This window comes from Balaenoptera borealis (genome assembly GCF_965194805.1).
Source record: "Balaenoptera borealis genome assembly, chromosome: 4".
NCBI lineage: Eukaryota > Metazoa > Chordata > Mammalia > Artiodactyla > Balaenopteridae > Balaenoptera > Balaenoptera borealis.
The window spans coordinates 120,959,755-120,976,750 of NC_138861.1; the positions used below are offsets into that span (position 1 = coordinate 120,959,755).

General features: G+C 38.7%; 1 protein-coding gene across 5 annotated transcripts in view; it reads right to left on the reverse strand.

Moving 5' to 3' along the window:
• Nucleotides 1-16,996, reverse strand: part of ELOVL6 (ELOVL fatty acid elongase 6) — a 155,825-nt gene that overhangs the window by 109,959 nt on the left and 28,870 nt on the right. The window lies entirely within an intron of this gene.

The following is a 16,996-nucleotide window of genomic DNA, read 5'->3' on the forward strand; positions in this document are numbered from 1 at the left end:
TTTGCAACTTCTTCTACTCACTAAAATTTATTTCTAACCCCCAAATCAACACTTGCAGCACTTTCAGGATCAATTGCGGACAATGACCCACATTTTTTGTGTATTGTAGCAGGCTTGACTGAAAGGCAGATCTTAGCATCAATTAGTATAAAATGCTATAAAGATGATAATACAAGTCACAACTAATTTTATTATGAGAAAATCTGCCAGAGCTAAATAGGAGTTTAGGGGTTTTCAATGCAAATATCAAATGGAAGAGTTAGGGGGTTTAAAGGCAAAGATCAAAACCATTTCAAAAAACTGTAAAGTATTTATGAAGGTGGTAGTATCAAGTGGGGCTTTCTGGGTAAGTTTTCAAAGCAGGGAAAGGGGATAGATATGCCAGGTGACAAAAATAAAAGGAGAAGGATGGCATGGAGATGCATGGGAAATAAGAAATTCTTCAGTTTGCCATGGTCATAAGCTATCAATAGAAAAAAGGGAGAACTAACTATAAGACAGGAATGGTGAGTTGAGGTCATACTGCAAAGAATCTTGCATATCAGGTTGGGTAATTTGAGTCAATGGATAGGCAACTTGGGAGCAACGGAAAGGTTTTATGCAGAGTTGCGAAACAATGTTTCTGAACGCTTACTGACAAGTTAAAAAGAATTGTTGGATTAGGAACCCTTGTTTGGTGGAGAGCCAGGCAAAAATAAAATGGTGGCTCACAGACAAGCCAGTAAAAGCTACCTTTTACGGAGGGCTTATAAAATGCTGGACGTTTGTAAGCAATTTACACATCTTATCTTGTTTAATTCTGGCCAGAACTCAATTTGATTACTCCAATTTCACACTGAGAAATGAAGGCCCAGGGACATTAATGAATGTGCCCAAGTTCAGCAAACCATGAAGTGTCAAAGGTGGATCTGGAATTCTGTGTGCCTGCATCCACAGGATAGACTATATGCTAGGCCATAAAACAACCTTCAAAATATTTTAAATGATTGAAACTATACAAGGCGTATTCTCTACCACAAAGGAATGAAATTAGAATGAAATAACAGAGAGAGGTCCCAGGCTTTCATATGCTGCTTCTTTAATGACACATTCAGGGAAAGGAAAGTTGAGGCCATGGTTTTAAAAAGGGAAAAGGAAAATTGTACTTATATCATGGGTATTATGACCCAGGCACTAGGTAAACACTTTTAGATAATTCCACTATCACAAGTCTGCCATAGAGATGCCATGAAGATTTGTTGAAAGGCAGACAACAGGATGGAAGGTAGGCAGGTAGGCTGCTCATTTCTGATGAAAGGATTTCCAAAAATTAATGCAGCGTGTGGCCTTTCTGTGCATTTAATTTTTAAAATGTTTATCCTAATCATGGCAAATATATAAACTTGTATAGCAGGTTTGACGTTTATTCTGGAAAAAGAGAACTGGCTTCTAACTAGTTGGACAAGCAATACAGATTGTTTGCTTGGTGTCTGCAAACAACGAGAAATTCAAAATGGCAGCCCTCTCCAACATCCTCTCAGGTGAAAGTGGATGTGAAATAAGAGTGTGATGAAAACACCAGGGAACCTGTTTTAGCTGAACCATATGATACTGTCATTTCATAGGTCAAAATACTTAAGGATTGGCAATTGCATATAGCTCATCCTAAATATTACTTGGGTTTGTGAAAGAAGAGGGCACTTCCACCATTATGTTCCTATCTGATTTGCATGGGTTTTTTCCTGCCTACTGGAGCTACTCCAATTTCTGAGGCTGGCTGCCAATCTACCCGCATGTATCCAACCTCATTCCCCACAACCTCAGGTCAACCTCAGTCAGGCAGGGTTGCGTCTCCTCTCGGCTACAGATGCTTATCAAATCCCACATTTTAATATCACTGCAAGAAACAGAGTAGGTAGGAATGAGCTTGGCTTGCCCAGCGCACAGAGTCATGGAAGGGCCACGCTTTAGCTGTTCTCCTTCACATGTAGGGCTGTGGTGGGTCAGGAGGAGCATGGGTTCCGGTCTCGGGAGCCGGGCATGCTCAAGTTCTAATCCCAAGTCAGTCAATCACTCGCTGTGGGGCAGAGGTGAGCTAATCACCTCTTTGCGACTCAGTTTCCTCAACTATAAAATAACAATTATAACGCATTCTTGTCAGGATTATCAGGGGGATTTATGAAATAAGTTATGTGGAGGTTGCCAGGTAACACCTGTTTCAAAAAAAACACAAACATTTACTCACATATTGGAGAGAAGCCAGGATGAATTTCTGAGGACAGTCAATCCTACATTGTCCACCTGCACCCTTTAGCGCACCAGGGCAGGTGGAAAGGAGGGGTGGTCTTCTCCAAGCAAGATGACCGATTAGGCTTCTCTCCCTTCTGAACAAAGTATCAGCCAGTGATCCGGCTTTCAATACCCCTGGCCACCTCCCCTGTCAGTGACACAGAGCCCCAGCACTGCTGGGATAGCTTATCCACGAAGCCTGGCTCAGAGCCCATCTTTAGGGAAGATACTGTCCTGTCAGCATTATCCATTTCCCTGGGGACTGAATTCTAGCCTGCTATCTGGTGAGATTAGGAAGTGGCTTGGGCCACATGAGTCTGGCCCCTGGGCTGGAGTGTTCTTTGACATTACATCACTGACTTTCTTCCAAAGATTGCTCTAGGTCTTTGGTCTAGGACCTTGGTCTGTCCTTACCTTACTGCCAGAAAAATCATCTAACTCTCTTGAGCGATAATTAGACGGCCAGATGCCCGCCTTTCTTTTCAGATAATAAAACTCTCTTAAATTCTTGTGTTTCTACTTTTGCCCTGGCTAACAGAGAGCAGCTGAACACTGCCTCTTAATCTCAGCCCTCTGTACAGTCATGGCTTGCATATCGGAGAACATGCAGTTTTCTCGTTACCACCTTAAAAGTAAACTCCCAGTTCTCCTTTTTGTCAATCCAACTATAATAAAAGCTCTCAAGGTCCCTGCCTTTTAATGGAGTCTTTCTAAACATCCCACTATAGTGATTTTCTTTTCTCGTTTGCTGTAATTCCTATATTCCAGCACTTGAATATTTGCTCTGCTCTATGGCACCTACCTGTATTTTGCATGGACATTTGCCTTCCTGAATGGATTGTAATTCAAATAGATTGAGATATTTACAGAGGGTCTGTCTAACACTCATAGGACATTGCCTTCTTCTCTGTCTTCTCGCTTCTCTCCTGCATGTCATGCACACTCTGATCTTCTAGTAATTACCAGCTGGTTTGACCCAAGAACACACTGATCAGCCTGGATGTGCACAGCTGAAGACCAAGGCATCTGGAAGTCTCTCCACTAGCAAAGTATTAGGTACACTGAGACACTCTTTTGGTTTCCTGGAGTAAAAACTCAATCCCCTCTTCAAAACACAACGATGATTAGAATTTTGGTACACATACAGTTAAAACTGTACTAACTGTATATATGTGTGTACGTATGTGTGTATACAATGTGTGTGTTTTACAAACTGGCCAGACTGTTTTGTAGGCAGGTATTTTTTCCCTGTAGCAATATATCATGTACATTTTCTTTCAAGATATATTCCTCAGTAATGTAATTTTAATGGGTATATAAGTGTCTACTAAAGGTTTTTCTGTTTTTGTTGTGGGGGAGGGGGCAGGTAGAGGACCTTTCTATCAGACTATTCTTGACAACAAGTGATCTCTGTCAAGCACATACAAGTAGCTCACTGACATCATTTTTTTTTCTTAATATATACATAGAGTTCTTATTTTCTTAGCAGCAGAAGAACAGAATGCCTACTTCAATGTTTAAGGCTGTTTTAATGGTTTGTATAAAACTTATCGAGGGCTTTAGGTGCTGACAAATATCAGGCCAATTAAGGAAGTTCTTTCTTGTATTTTTGGTACAAAATTCTAAATTTAGTGCTTGATTCCAGTTGGAAAGTCCAGTTAGGGAGTGTTTATTAGTTAAGATTAATGTTTTAGTAGAAATTTTGCCTTCGTATCACTATATGACTAGAGCCCAGAATATAAGTGAACATAGAAGAGATTACCAAAAAAAAAAAAAAAAATTAAAACTCTTCAAAAGTGAATCAGCATTTTTATATCTGTATTTTTAGCTTGTTAGGTGAGCATTATGTTGCTGTAAATTATTGGAATAAGAGTCCAATCCAAAAGATACAATCACAATTGTTTCAAAAACTGCTATTTCATACAGTATATTTCCATTGATCTGGTCCTTCCTTAACAAAATGAAGCCCACTCTGCCACCCATCCCTACCCTTTTAAAATATTTTCTTTGGAAATGGTTTCTGTGATTTTCCCAGTAAGTGCGGAGGTTGCAGGCCAAAGTGGGAGACGGAGTACAGCCTAGTGGGTGGAGCCAGACCGCCCGGCTGTGAACCCGTCTCTAGCGATGACCAGCTAGCTGTAGGACTGTTTGCGAGTTACTCATCCTCTCTGTGCCTGAGGTTCCTCAGCTGCAAAACAGGCCCCGCTACAAACCGTATTTTGTAAAATGCAGGGTTAAGTGAGTCAATGTTCATAAAGTCCACCTCAGGCCCAGGATAAGCTCTCAAAAACTGTTAGCTAACTGTTAGTTCTCTCTGGATTCTCCCTTAGAAAACCACAACAGTTTTTGGGGTTTTTTTCCTTTAATTATCTCCTTTAATAAAATTTTAAATCTCCAGCTTTAAAGGCATGCTTTGTGATGTAAATCTGAAAAGACAAGTTCTCTGTTATGTATGAAGAGACTTGCCTTCTCAGCATTCTGTGAAAAAGTATTTTCACTGCTAAGGATAGGTAGTGCTGCCATTATAAATTAGGGTTATCCAGGACGGTATGAACACTTGAACTTTGGATGTTACTTCCTACAGCGGAATACAGTTGATCTTCATTATTGCAAATTCACCTACTCATTAAAATTTATTTCTCACCCCCAAATCTAAACACACAGTGCTTCCATGGTCATTCATGGTCATTCCCAGAGTGGTGTTTAATTTGAGTTGCGCGCTGCTTGCATTCCAGGCTGAGGTCAAACAAGGCAACGCTCTGCCTTGTTATTTCAACTCTCATACTGTAGAAAAGTGTCCTTTTTTCAGTCTACTTAGTGTCACATTTTCTGCATTTTTGTGTTTTTTGTTGGCGATTTCACTGTTTAAAATGGCCCCCAGTGCTGAAATGCTGTCTAGCGTTCCTAAGTACAAGGCTGTGCTGTGTCTTACGGAGAAAGCCATGTGTCAGATAAGCTTCATTCAGGCCTGAGTTATGGTGCTGTTGGCTGAGAGTTTAATGTTAATGAATCAACGATACATTAAATAAGGTGTTTTTAAACAGAAACACATAAAACAAGCATTGCTTAGTTGAAAAAAATATGACCAGGGGCTTGCAGGAACCTAACCCTGTATTTCCTCTAGGAGCAATGGTTCAGAATTTGCTAATTTAGTGTTTCCAGCAACTTTATAGAACATAACTAGTCAAGTAATGAGAATCAACTGTACCTCCTACAAAGAATGTGGATCAGAGGTAGACAGTACTAATCCATCCCTGCAAAGAAAGAGCCTTCTGGAGTATAATCCATACTTCATACCAGTTGCTTAGGTGAGTGATTACATTTCTTCTTGAGAAATTTGATCTGACTTTGCTTAGTTTAAAATAAATTCCTGCAAAAATAAATACTTGCATTATCCCAAAGTACTTAAAATTATTGCTGATTTTTTTTTTTAACTGTGGACTCTGCAAAGGGCTTTTTTTTAGTCTTATTACAGTGAGACAATGGACCTATGTCCCCTGGAATATGGGGACTTTTCATCTGAACCTGATGCTATATAGTGCAGGAGAAACACATGAAAACCAACACTCCCAGATCTCCCAAACCTGCTTTTCTTCAGGTCCTAAGTACAGGAGGAAAAACAGAATTTGGAGCCACACTGACTTTTCATATGTTCAGGTGATACCTTCCAGCAGCCCTGTGCTGAGTCAACCTACAGGTCTGTGTAAGAAAGTACAAAAAGCACAGCCTGCATCACCATTAGTATGCTATTTCATCCATTGACTTCATCTGCTTGTCTATACATTCAAGTGGCACCTCTGACCTGCTTCTCCGCCTTGACAATACAAATTGCTGGGTGTGGCTTAGTCAAGCGTGAGAATGAACACAAACAGGGAAACGTGAACTCGGGCTGTCAAGGCTCAGGAGGAGGCTGTCACAGAAGCAGGCAAAACGTGATCCCAGCAGACCAATCTGTTCTCTGAGTACTAGTCCCAGGACGGCAACAACTACTCCAGATTCCATTAATGCCCCTAATGATACCCTCCACCAGTCATTTTCTCATCCTACAGCATGCACATCTGAAACATTTCAAAAGACTCCTGACCATGATCTAAACCTTTATAAGACGTAGGCATCTTGGCTGATGGAGTAAACTGCCTTTAGAAAAATGGGATTTTAAAAAATATTTTCAGTAAAAAGGAACAATGGCTCATACCATAATTTTATTTTGTTCTGCAATGGATGTATCTTTTGATTATAGAAAATGTTTCCCTTTAAAAAAGAAAAAAAAACCTCTTATACTTGATGAGAATGGATTCATCACCTGATTTCTAGATCTGCAGGAGGCCATCATAATTTAATTTACCCTGTTATTAAATAGTCCATGGCTGCAGTCTACCAAAACAACTTGCTGAACTGTAAAAAAATTTCTTGGTTAACTAGTTGGTCCTTCTGCAAGATGCTTTGGCGAAAGAATAGGGTGAAATGACATTACTTTCAATGCAAACTAAAAATAGAATCCATCTCAAATATCGGGATATAAAGCCATTCAACCATTTTAAGTACATATCTTAGTGACGAACGCTGTTACTTCTGAACATAAATCAAAAAAAAATACCAGATGGTATCTCTTTTTGCCTGTGGCCCTAGTGAATCGGATTGGACTCACTGAGAATTTTCTGTTGACCTTAGGTTCTCTCTTGCACTGAGCTGGATATTACTAGTGTCAACACATATTCACCAGACTGTATCTGCTTTCCCTCTGTTAGACCTGTTAGTCATGGATGCAAGATCCACAGGTATAGAATATATTTAAAGCACAGGAAACTGTCACGTAATATACCATGATCTTTACCTGTATTTTTACTCTCACCCTAGAGTTGCTACATCTCAGCATCTAAATCAATCCCAAGAAATTAATGCAGTGAATGAACATAATTATTTCTACAGAGTGCAATTAACCCCTAGGATACTTGTTGTCTATTAACCAAACATTCCTATCTCTTCTTCATACTTTCTAATGTGATCTTATGGACTGTATAATCTAGGAACGTGTAAATTCCACATATTTTATCATCTCTGCTCACACTGTAAGTAAAATTTATAATTAAGAAGCTAAAAAGGTTTGGTACTGGCACAAAAACAGAAATATAGATCAATGGAACAGGATAGAAAGCCCAGAGATAAACCCACGCACATATGGTCACCTTATCTTTGATAAAGGAGGCAAGCATATACAGTGGAGAAAAGACAGCCTCTTCAATAAGTGGTGCTGGGAAAATTGGACAGCTACATGTAAAAGTATGAAATTAGAACACTCCCTGACACCATGCACAAAAATAAACTCAAAATGGATTAAAGACCTAAGTGTAAGACCAGACACTATCAAACTCTTAGAGGAAAACATAGGCAGAACATTCTATGACATACATCACAGCAAGATTCTTTTTGACCCAGCTCCCAGAGAAATGGAAATAAGAACACAAATAAACAAATGGGACCTAATGAAACTTAAAAGCTTCTGCACAGCAAAGGAAACCATAAACAAGACCAAAAGACAACCATCAGAATGGGAGAAAATATTTGCAAATGAAGCAACTGACAAAGGATTAATCTCCAAGATTTACAAGCAGCTCATGCAGCTCAATAACAAAAAAACGAACAACCCAATCCAAAAATGGGCAGAAGACCTAAACAGACATTTCTCCAAAGAAGATATACAGATGGCCAACAGACACATGAAAGAATGCTCAACATCATTAATCATTAGAGAAATGCAAATCAAAACTACAATGAGATATCATCTTACACCAGTCAGAATGGCCATCATCAAAAAATCTAGAAACAATAAATGCTGGAGAGGGTGTGGAGGAAAGGGAACTCTCTTGCACTGTTGGTGGGAATGTAAATTGATACAGCCACTATGGAGAACAGTATGGAGGTTCCTTAAAAAACTACAAATAGAACTACCATACGATCCAGCAATCCCACTACTGGGCATATACCCTGAGAAAACCATAGGTCAAAAAGAGTCATGTACCAAAATGTTCATTGCAGCTCTATTTACAATAGCCAGGACATGGAAGCAACCTAAATGTCCATCAACAGATGAATGGATAAAGAAGATGTGGCTCATATATACAATGGAATATTACTCAGCCATAAAAAGAAATGAAATGGAGGTATTTGTAATGAGGTGGATGGAGTTAGAGTCTGTCATACAGAGTGAAGTAAGTCAGAAAGAGAAAAACAAATACAGTATGCTAACACATATATACGGAATCTAAGGGGAAAAAAAGCCATGAAGAACCTAGTGGCAAGACGGAATAAAGACACAGACCTACTAGAGAATGGACTTGAGGATATGGGGAGGGGGTGAGGTGAGATGTGACAGGGTGAGAGAGTGTCATGGACATATATACACTACCAAATGTAAAATAGATAGCTAGTGGGAAGCAGCCGCATAGCACAGGGAGATCAGCTCGGTGCTTTGTGACCACCTAGAGGGGTGGGATGGGGAGGGTGGGAGGGAGGGAGATGCAAGAGGGAAGAGATATGGGAACATATTGTATATGTATAACTGATTAACTTTGTTATAAAGCAGAAGCTAACACACCATTGTAAGGCAATTATACTTCAATAAAGATGTTTAAAAAAAAAAAAATTAAAAAAAAAAAAAAAGAAGCTAAAAAGACAAACAATCATTGTTGGGCTCACAACATGATTTGGGACATAAAAGTATATAATGTTCTTGTCCATAAAACGGGGATGAAAATTCCTAGCTCACAGTGTTGCAGTGAGGGGACCATGAGACAATGTGAATGTACTGGGTAAAATGTTCAATATTGACACATTAACATCAATGATAATAACATACCTAAAACTTATATAGCACATAGCATTAGTGAATACTTCACACACATTAATTCATTTAATCAAGGCAACAACTCTATCAGGTCAGTATTATTTTCCACATTTTACAGATAAGGAAACTAAGGTTTAAAAAAAGATATGTAACCTCCCCATGGTTACAGATCTAGTAAGTGACTGAATGAGGATTCAAACCTAGGCAGAATGTGGCCCTAGTGTCACTATATCATCCCTCGGTATGATATTACTAGCACGTGTTATGCGATCCAACAGAGACAATAATGGCTACTTATTCCAAAGTAGTGCCATGCTTTGGAAGGTTAGGTAAGATCTGCATTGAGTTTATGTACCGAGTTACTGAAGACGAATGATACATTCTGATATCAGTGATCCCAGCACTTTGTCAATGTTGGGTCAAGTTTTAGTACTCTCACATCATGCAATGTGTAGAACAGTTCTTTCTTAATCATTTCTTGGGACTTTGTTTAGGAATTATTCCTCCACTGCCATTAGAAGGTTAGTATTTCCAGCTCTATCATCCTTAGAGACTAAGGAGTAATTCCCACAATAATTTGTGTTTAACATCAAAAGTACCAAAATGAATTTTCAGACTTAAATCTTTTCTGTCTTCTTAGAGTGTATGTTCTTGTACTACTAGCACAGTGGAGGGTAAGCTAGCCAACCCAATTCTTTCCCTTGCTAACAGGAAGCTTAACCTGATATTGCTTGGAGGGCAATGCACACAGCCCTGAAAGACAGGGTATAAGCATCTCAGGGCAATCAGTCTCTTTGTCAGCAGTCTAAGGGTTAGAAAAGCAATTCCACTCCTCTTTGTCAGTGAATGGTCCAAAAGTGAGGCATGTGACCCAGGCCTGACTGATGAGATGAACTTACAGCAACAATAGAAGTAAATCCTTTTATAAACTTATTAAGAGCAAGTTGGCTTGGAGGTATCTTCTTGACAAAGAAGAGAACTAAAAGGAGGCTTCTTTGCTGCTGTCCCTTCCCTTCTGCTTGGGAAGTTGCAGTGAGGATAGATGTTTGGTGAAATGGCAGACATCTTGGAACTACCAAGAAAATACTGCTGATACATTAAGGATGGCAAGACAAAAACTCAGATAGAACTTGGAACATCAATGACATTATTAAACCACTGAATGACTACAGAGGCTTCCAATCAGATTTATTCTTACATGAAATAGTTAAATGTTTTATGTTTTAAGCCACAGTTAATTATAATCTGTTACTTGCAGTTAAAAGCATCTTAACATAGTTCCTTGATTGGCGGGTTTGTTCTGCACAGCAAACTGATGAGTTATTACCCAAAGAAGACATAATCCATGAAGAAAATGATCTGATATTTATTGCACTTTTATTCTACTGGTCAAACTTAAAACCATTTTAATGCTGTTATTCAGTGTATTCTTTTGCTCTTTTTTTTTTTTTAATTAATTAATTTTATTTTTATTTATTTTTTGGCTGTGTTGGGTCTTCGTTTCTCTGCGAGGGCTTACTCTAATTGCGGCAAGTGGGGGCCACTCTTCATTGCGGTGCGCGGGCCTCTCGCTATCGCGGCCTCTCTTGTTGCGGAGCACAGGCTCCAGACGCGCAGGCTCAGTAGTTGTGGCTCACGGGCCTAGTTGCTCCGCGGCATGTGGGATCTTCCCAGACCAGGGCTCGAACCCGTGTCCCCTGCATTGGCAGGCAGATTCTCAACCACCGCGCCACCAGGGATGCCCTGCTCTTTTAAAGCTACTAGTTTTCTTTTTCCTTCTAAGAATGATAGAAAATATGTTGATTGAAAAGAATGGCATATGTCTCCTCAAGTTTTCCAATGTCAGCTAGAACATTACATTAAAGAAACATAGTTCTGCTTACAATTTGGTGAAGGAAGTATTTAAGAACAGGGAAAAATGTTCCATTCCATATTAAGAAAAAAAGTCAGGTTACAGAAAAATACGGTATGAACTCTATGAAAATATTTTTGTTAAAAACATAGAGATGGATAGATGGAAAGAAAGATGTTTAAAAAGATATACACCAAAATGTTAATGTTTATCTCAGGGTAACATTTGCTTTCTTATTTTTGCTTATTTGTGTTTCCTAAATTTTCTACAATATGTAACTTAAAGTCACTTGCATCAGGCCTATCCACTGAATGAAGAAACTACAAGTGATAGGAGTTTATTCCTTTAAAAAATGTTTCTGTGACAGTACACATCTTTGCTTTATCAAGATGAATCCTAATACTTCTCTACATAAGAAAAGTCTTAAGAAAAAAGTAAAGATTTTATGTATATCTCCTAATTCTAGGCCTCCGGATGCATACAATTTGATGAAAAACAATACATACATAAATTTCAGAAACTAGGGTGGAAATATTAAATATTTAAACTCAGCTGAACTCATAAGAAAACAAGAGTACTGCTTTTCATTTCACATGAAAAAAACAATTTAAGCCAACTACTGAAGACAATTGGCAAGCTATTGATGGTCTGGCCCAAGATCAATGAAAACACAATTTATAGCAATACTTCGGAAAACTACTACATTCCAAATGTCCTAGACTTTGCGTATAAACAAGACATTTGGAGCTGTTATATTGTAACTACCTTAGGAAAACAGTTTAAATCTATTAGAGCATATCCAGATAGGACAGATTATAAACATAAAAGAGACTACGTATTCTTCCCACTAAGTAAAATTTAATCCTGAAAGGGGTATCCAATTGCACCAATTTTTGTTAGAATCTGTATTCCACTGTGAGAAAGTAGGACAAGCATAATTCACCAGCTTGAGTCCCTATACCCTGGTCCCTTCAGCGTTGCTGGGACAAAAAGAGCCTCTGGACACCAAATACTTTTGGGGGAAGAAACAACCTCCACAGAAAGTTTAGTCTGATGATGCAATAGATCTCTGAGGCCGAACTTTTTGTTCCTTAGCCACGATTAATTCTCTTATAATGGTAGAGTCTTTTTGTTTTTTTTTAGTTTATTCTATGTAGTTTTCCATTGTGAGTGTGTTATTCTCTCTCTATAATAATGCAAGTGCAAAAAACCAGCTGTTTTGCCTTTATTATCCACATAAAATACCCCCAATCCAAGCCTACACAGCAGTTACAGGATGTTGACTACTTCTTGCTTGTCTCAACAGAACTAAAGGAGGGACTGGCATCAACATTTGCCCAATTTAAAAAAAATCCCAATAATTAATACTTATTTTTAAAATTATTATAATATTCATATTATATGGCATTGAAATGGAAGGCTATTTTCAAAATAAAGTGTAAATACATATCAAGCGTTTAAAGTATGTGAAAATTTGCTTGAATGTTTAAAAAGTTATCAAAAGTTTATAATGTGAAAATTCCTGTTTTAATGTTTTAAAATGTCAGATACAATCATATAGCCCTCACTCTCTACCAGTCAGAAATGTATATATGTATTTAGAGATTGTGCTAGTCAGAATGTTTCATACTTGGTAAATTGTAATTTTGGTATTAGGCTCATAAATGTGTTGTTCTAGAATATGAAACAATGTATAATTTCTTATGCTTTATTTTAGGGTACTTTTCAAATTAAAAAAAAAAAATTTCTGTAATAGGAAAAAAACTTCCCTTAAAAAAGTTACCTGCAAAGAGATAAATGTACCTTTTTTCTGATGTTACAGAAGAAAGTCATAAATATTTAGCAGATTCAATTTTTAAATTTACTTCAAGAAATATTATTTTTGAGGAAATAGTATTTTTAACACTCTTTTAGAAAAATTGAATCTAATATGCCTAATATTTTCCTTATATTTACTATTTTCTTTTTTGCTCCTTTAGGATATTTCTAACCTACTGCTTATTTTCTTGTATCCAGAAAGAATACTTATTTAAGTTGTCCGGAGCGTAAGGGCAGAACTTTTTCTAAATTTATAGGAAGGTTAAAACCAAAAGATCATCATTAAATCAATTACAGAGATTTTTAAAAACTATATCCCATATGATTTGGACCCATTCTCCTCCACCCTCCCTTTCCCGGCTCCTGGGCCCTTTTGTTTGCTGGCTGAGACAATGCTTCCTAGACACAGCTAACTGTAAAAACAAAATACTACTTCTCATGTTCTCACACTGCAATCCCTTGTCTCTCTCTTCTCTCTAAGAGTAAGTCCAGAAGAAGCAAGAGTTCAAAGCAATGCCCAGAACTGATAAGATCTCTGCAAAGCAGTCCTGTGAAAAAGCTCTGTCACTGGGGTCCCAACAAGATCCCTGGGACTTCCTACCAGACTAGACACACCAGGTTCTCTGGCTCCACAAGGCCTGGCTTCTGGACTAGACTGGCCCTTTATTGCAGAGAGTAACAAATTCCTTCCAGCTCCTCTAAATCAGGCATTCGATGCCTCGACCTCCCAGGCATTCAGCAGTGCTGGTGTATTTGTTAATGATGTATCCCAGGTACATGTGCGGCATCTGTTTCCAGGTGCCAGAGGTCCCTGAGCCGATTATCCGATTCATTTTTTGCTCTCTAGAGACAGGTTTATGTTTAATCTTTTATTGCTATTAGATTAGATGACTATTGTCTCTGGGGAACCTTTGCCCTATTAGATACATTCCTGAAACCCAGACATAAAAGTTGTCATGTTCAAGTGAAATGAATGTCTGTTATCACCCTTCCTTAAAGAAGCAGGAACCTTTCCTACTAAAAAAATAATCAAACTGTATAATTTAGAATTGGAGAAAGACAGGGAAGTTTTTGTGACATCAACAGTATGACTAATCTCTACCTTAATCTGAGAAAGTGGATTCATTTGAAATAAGAATGTGCAGTTCCCTGTTCTCACAAAATGCCTTTGTGTTTAACTATGTTGCTTAATGTTTATTAAAATGTGCATTGGTGTTTTACAAAAATGCTTATTACCTTATATCAGATAATATACCATTATAAAATGAAGCTGATCTTTTACTATGAAGACAGTAAGTACACTATAGTTAATGCAAAAAATGAAAAAATATGACCATATGCAAAATCCCACCACCTACACATACCCAGAATGTAATACAAAAAGATTATGGAAAACTGGAAGAGCAATAAGAGAAATAACAACCATCATTTTATACAACTAATTTTTACCATTTTGGTACCACTATTATTTTCTTCCTGACTTTTTTTTCCTTGTGCATACAATCCCACCTTCCCCCCCACTTTAGGCAAGCTTTTCACTTCTTTCTGATTGGGGTGGTTGGTTCGGCTCCCTAGAAAAGGACTAATAATCCCAACAATTAAAATGGATTCACTAAAAATTAGTCATGCTAAATGAATATCTTTCCTCTTCAAAAGAAAATTAGATGAAAAAAAGAAGTCTTTTTATTATTGTTTCAAGAAGGCACTAGACAGTCTCCCATAATTCACTTAAGGACCATATAAAGAGGTACTGGATAATAAAGCAGATACACATCCGAGAGTAAATAAACAGCCTTGTGTATTCATTCATATCTGCATTCATCTAGTCAACACACAGTGAGGGCAACTATAGCCAAATTCTGTGATAGGCACTGATTTCAAAGATAGAAGCGAGAATACTAATCTATTTATGAGCCAAGTGCCAGCAAACCACAAAGAAAGGACAACAGATTTTGGTGGGTGGGGAAGAGAAAGGTTTCGTACTTGAATAGGCCTGGGAGGAGGGCTATTTCAATAGGTAATACTAGGAAGATAATCTGGAGCTGGGATTTTGAATGGCTTTTCAAATCAGTCAAAAGAATTCCGATTTGTCCTATAGACAAGGGGAAACCACTGAAGGTTTTTACCACGGGAGGGACACGAAGAGATCTGTGACTTAGAGAATGCTGAACGCAGGGCAGGAGCTGGAGGTTGGAAAGTGAGCGAGGAGACAAAAAGTAGTGCTGGGGGCCTGAAGGAGGCCAGTGGCAATGGAAATGAACCGAGAGAAAGGAAACTGAGGGCCAGATCACAAAGGACTTGGTGTGAATTAGAGGTAAGGAGGGAAAGAAGGGTGCTGGGCAGAGTGACGGCCTGGTCCCATGTAGCTAGCTGATAAAGGAGGTGGAACAGGCTAGAAGAGGGACAGGTGTCCAGTTTGTGAAATCAATGATCTGAGAAGACAGACGCAAAGAATGTGAGATGGAATCAGCACCACCACAGTGGCGCTCCTCGTTAAGGCAAGAATCAGCTGGGAGGATCTTTTCCAGTACCTGGACCCCTCCACGGACCCGTTAATTCTGAATCTCAGAGATGAAGCCTGTACACGTGTATTCTGAGGAAAAACAAACTCTCCACGTGAGTCTGGCCCAAATACCTGGTTAAGGATCGAGGACACGGAGCGTGGTTCTCAAGCTTTTTTCTACCCCAAACTACCCTCTTGTCAGTAGAAAACGAACCCAGTAATTACAAAGAAGTGGAGAAGAACCAAGTACCCACCAAAGCAGTATAATCACAAACAATATCAGCCATCACAAAATACAGGTTCCAAAAAAGTATTTCTGCAAATATGAATGCAGGAACAGTAAATGAAAACCAACTACAACTCAAGACAACCCCACTGGTTCAGGGCTAACAGAGAGTTCTTAAAATTTCCAGAATATCCCATACAATAGGAGCTTTGTATTGTCCCAAAGCACCATGTTGTGGACTTTTTAGTAGAATACTAAATTAGGACTCCCCCCTCCCTCACTGTACTTTATAATACAGACTTGCTCATTTTAACGTAGAAGTGCCAAATTTTAGTAAGCTTCCATACATTTCTCAGGAGTTTCCTAGTAGGTAATATTTAATTATTCAAACGTATAGGAGTTCTACTTTTTTATTTTTCAGAAGTATCCATGTGGATTACCAGTGAACTGCAGATGATATTCTAAAAACGAAAGCCTAGAGTGGAGATAGTAGTCATTTTCAAATGCATACAAGACACTCATGCAGAAGTGAGAACAAATTACAGCTAGAGTCAGGACTAAGTACTAATGGACGACCCATGGAGGGTCATAACTTTCAGGTCAATATGTAGAACAGTCTTCAAATAATCAGAGACACCCCAAGTAGAATGAGCTTCTACTTCTTGAGCTTCTTGAGGAAGTCCTCAGGTTCTGACAGTGGATGACCAAGTCAAGAATAAGGAATTGCTTTGCCCAATTAGGAGACTAGTCCTAATGACCACAACACACACAGAAATGTTATCAGGTATGACCTTCTCCGCAGTCAAGAAAAGATAGTTTAAGACACTTGACAGCCTACCCGTGTCTCTCCTTCTCACCCCAAAAGCAAAGTAAAAATGAACAATGATGTGAGGCAGAATGATAATCTTCATTTTTTTTTTCCTGTTGACTAGACTCTACCTTCTGAATGTTGAGATAGTCTCAGTTCAGAACAACCAGAAACAATGTAGGATGAGTACAGCTGAGTCTTTTAAATGTATTGAGGTGGAATGTAGACTGCTTTTTGGAGCTACCAATCAATGAAACCATGGATAAAAATGTTATGTCATCGGGCTTCCCTGGTGGCGCAGTGGTTGAGAATCTGCCTGCCAATGCAGGGGACACGGGTTCGAGCTCTGATCTGGGAAGATCCCACATGCTGCGGAGCAACTAGGCCCGTGAGCCACAACTACTGAGCCTGCACACCTGGAGCCAATGCTCCCAACAAGAGAGGCCGCGATAGTGAGAGGCCCATGCACCGCGATGAAGAGTGGCCCCCGCTTGCCGCAACTAGAGAAAGCCCTCACACAGAAACGAAGACCCAACACAGCCAAAAATAATAAAAAATAAATAAATTTTTTAAAAAAAGTTATGTCGTTTATTTCAGATTTGTTGTGCATTACTCAATAAAGAGATAAACCTATCTTAGCAAGTCATGAAATATTTATTGAAACTAGCCAATCCTCA